Source organism: Nannospalax galili, unplaced genomic scaffold (assembly GCF_000622305.1).
Source record: "Nannospalax galili isolate Female #2095 unplaced genomic scaffold, S.galili_v1.0 scaffold659, whole genome shotgun sequence".
Classification (NCBI taxonomy): Eukaryota; Metazoa; Chordata; class Mammalia; order Rodentia; family Spalacidae; genus Nannospalax; species Nannospalax galili.
Window position 1 is genome coordinate 19,594 of NW_008343204.1, and position 4,177 is coordinate 23,770.

Below are 4,177 nucleotides of genomic sequence, written 5' to 3' on the forward strand. Positions count from 1 at the left end.
GATTTCAAACCAAAAGTAATGAGAAGAGTAAAAAATGATAATTCACGGTCATTGAAAGAGAATCCTATCATGAATATATTAAACTCCTAAGCATAAATGTATCTATCACATTCAGGGACATGCTGTTTCCTAAAAGAAACACAACTAGATCTAAATCCACTTCTGATCTCTTTCTAGCCCTGAGCACAGGCCCACTTGTTCTCTTGGCATTTTAGATATCTGGAGTACCCTCTTCCTCATATTCCCCCATTGCTTACTGATCCTTACCAGCAGACCAATCCAATTCTTTGGTCTACTACCTTAGAGACTTCACAGGCTCCCCTGCCCCTCAACTTTATACACTTGAGACTAGGCTTCATCACTGGCTGTCTCTACCCTCAATATGCCATGGATTTCTGAGGCCAGCCTCTTTCCCTGGTAAGTTTAGCCCTGCTGACTGTTCCTTAACTCCCAAAACCTGATTCAGTCTCCCAGCTCCCACAATCCCATTCTCCTTCTAACCCTTGACACAGGCCTTCTTCTCCTTTTGTCACCCCAGAATTCTGGACTACAATCTTGGTCCAGACACCCCCACTGCTTCCTGATCATTTGCAAGCAGACCAACCTAATTCTTCAGTGTCATTCCTTAGAGACCTCACACACTGATTCCAAACCCAATTAGCCTTTCACACCTGAGATCAGCCTTCTTAGCTGGTTGTCATTCCAGGTGATCCCCTCACTGCCAACTTCCCAGTGTCCTGATTAGGCAGACAGACCTCAGTCAGGACTCTGACCAATCTGCTACTCAGCAAAACCTTGGAATATTGACCAATTTTTGTTTCGTATTAATAAAAACCTACCTACGTTTCCTAAACAATATTAACAGAACCAAAATTAGGCAAAAACATAGTAGACAGTCCTTTTGAACACATAACCAACAAAGAACATCCATATGTCCAAAGGGCAATGCAAAAACACAAACAATATGAAAAACTAGGAAAATATGTCCCCAACCAATGCATGACTCTTATGGAAGTGCACAGAATTGAGAACCACCCGGTAGAACATGATAAAGAATTTCAAGGAAACACAGAAAATCAACTCAAAGATCTCAAAGAAGAAAGGCATAAACTTTTGACTGAAGCTCAAGAATATACAAATATGTGGTTTAATGGAATATCAAGAACAATTCAAAACATTAAAAGTGAATTCATGAGAGAGATAGAAATAGTGAAGAAAACCCAAATGGAAATGAACAGAGTACTGAAAAACTCAGTAAACCAATTAGAAACAATAGGAGAAAGTCTCAGAAGTAGAATGAATGAAATGGAAAACAGAATATCAAGATGACTGATAAAAGCTGAAGATCTGGACTCCTTAAGCAAAGACTATGCAAATTTTTTTTACAAAAAGACAGGAATTAAGTATTCAGGTAATGTGGAGAAACACGAAATGACCAATTCTCTCTATTATAGGCATACAGGAAGGAAAAGAAATTCAAAGCAATGGTATTGAACAGATCTTAAATAGGATTATAGAAGAAAAGAAGAAGTCTTCAGACTTTCCACAATGCAAGTTCATCTACTGTGGTCTAGTCAACCTGTCTAGAGTATTTCCCTTTAAGATCAACTATTCCTCACCTAGCAGTGATCAATAATTCTTCAACTAAGATTGGGTTTTGATGCCCATTTCCACAGTTTTATTCAGGGTTTCTGTCTGCTTGAGTTTGCCTAGGTCTTTTGTATGCTGACACCATTGTGTCAGAATCATAAGCTATTTCAAAACCCAAAAACAAAAAAGGAGGTCACTGTGCCAGTTCTTGAACAGTTACTGAGGCTGAAGTTGAGGACCAAGAACATTCCATTCATGCCTACCTGACACTGAACCTCTTGTTATGCCATGATTTATGAATGACTCCTACTTGAATGTGGCAAATGGTATTTCTTTCAGATACAGGTATATTACTCTTTAATTTTTGCTTATCCATTTCAGGAGTCCTTAGTGGAATTTATAAACAAATCCAATAGTAAATGAAAGTATGGTAAACCCCTCAGTCATGAAGAATGAATAAGGGGAGAAAGAAAAGAATTATGTGAGTCAAAAACTCAGAATCTTTCCAGAAAATTATATTCTGAGACTGATGTGCCTTTATATCACCAGATGATGAACTGTCTTCCAGAAAAAGAACTTGCCTCAGTGTACTTATAATTTATGTCAAAGCTGAATTTACATGTGTGTTTTGTATGGCTTTGTTTTCAAGTTTTCTATAAATTATCCGAATGTGATAGGCAAAGTGGAGGGAATCTGAGAATCTTTCTGTTCCACATTTTGGCCAAAATGATATAAAAATCCATTTTTTCTCACCAACTCCTGGCTCCTGTTTTGTTTGGTAGAGCTAGATCAATGGACATTAGATTCCAAGAACGCTAAAGTTATTTTTAATATTTAATGTAAAAATACTGGCAATTATAAGCATATTGACTGGTTAGTAATAATAATATATGCTATTTCTGTTCTAAGGCTTATACATAATTCTACAGGGATTTTCTTTTTCTGTATTCAAATTTGTGTATATTTCTTTATATATCAGAAGTATTTTGGATTGCTTGGTTCCCAGTCCCTAGGAGAAAATTGTGGCACATTGTACCTACCAGCTTTTCATTAAATATGTTTTTATCTTACTATATTTCATTCACAGGGAAACTTCTATCTTGAAATGACTCTTAACTGTGATTTCACTTATGCTTTTATTTATTTAAATGTGTCCAACTTCTCATAGCCCTTATTCAGAAACAGCAGTCTATGAAAATTTCATTTAAATGATAACAAAATTTTACCAAAAATAGTAATCCCTATATCAGTAATGGAGCCCATTTAGAGTGTATCCATGGCACTCAGGAGATGCAAATTTTCATTACAATTCCTACATCAGTGATGGAGCCCTCTTACAATATGTCCATGGCACCACAGGAGGCTTATGCTCTCTCAGTTTCTTAAAAAGGGACTCTGACTTCCTTAATATGGAGTGTAGATAAAAGGATTTAGACTTGGAGTCACCACTGTGTTGAGAACATGGATAGCTTTGGTCACATCTGAAGCACTTTGAGGTGCAAAAATGGAGAAAAATTACGTACCCATACCTGATCAGTACCACAGCGAGATGGGAGGAACAGGAGGAGAAGGCTTTGCTTTGGCCACTAGAAGAAGGGATCCTCAGGATGGTACTGATGATATAGATATAAGAGATCAGGGTAATGAGTCAGGAACTCAGGATAACTACAAAAACAATCACAAAATCCACAATTTCCTCTGCCTGTGTACTGGTGCAGATCAGGACAATCCAGGGTGCAATGTCACAGAAGAAATGGTTGATGGCATGGGGGCCACAGAACAACAGGGTGCTGATAAGGGTGGCTGGCGCAGCAATGGCCAAGAAGCCGCAGATCCTGAACCCCAGATCTAACTGTGCTGGGAGAAGACAGTTCATGATTGCCTAGTAGTCTAAAAGAGAACAGATGGCAAGGTAGCAGTTGAAAGCCATGGCTGTCAAGAAGAAATATTCTGTGTATCTTAATGAGAAAATCAGGTACATCTACAAAAGACACTCTGAAAATTAAATTGTCTGTATCCTCCAAATTAGGATGGCCAGGACTTTGAGGACTGCAGCCATGGTATACCAGACATCGAAGAATGAGAGGTTGCTCAGAAAGAACTATATGGGGTGGGCAACTGGTGAGAGGTACTCACCAACAGCAAAGTCATCACATTAACACCAATGGTGAGGATGTACATCACTAGGAGAAGCATGAAAAGAGAAAGCTGAAGAGGCTGAGTGCAAAGAAGACCCAGCAGGAGAACGTCTTGGGTTAGAGTCCCACTGTGTGTGATCATTGAGGTGATTTTCAGTAGATAACAGACATTTACCACTGTGGCATTTCATCCAATTGTGCAGTCCTAGAAAGATGAAAAGAAGTGAATTCATGTAAGTCTGTCCTTTGAGTCATGGGGAATATGTTAATACAACCAACAAATATAGGAAATTAAAATGCAAGGAAATTCCTGGAATTCTGCAAAGGTTCCACTGATAGTTTCATTATAGATTCAAGGTTCAAGTCCAGTCTCTATCTCCATCACATTCCATTGCCAGTTCAAAAAAGAGTACGTTTCAAACTACCATCGATACTCCTATCTGCACAAT

The 4,177-nt window shown here is 38.4% G+C and overlaps 2 pseudogenes; both read right to left on the reverse strand.

Moving 5' to 3' along the window:
* Nucleotides 1-1,966, reverse strand: part of LOC108491135 — an 8,263-nt pseudogene extending 6,297 nt beyond the window's left edge.
* Nucleotides 1,967-2,994: 1,028 nt separating this feature from the next.
* Nucleotides 2,995-3,870, reverse strand: LOC108491136 (annotated as a pseudogene).
* Between the last annotated feature and the right edge of the window lie 307 nt (nt 3,871-4,177).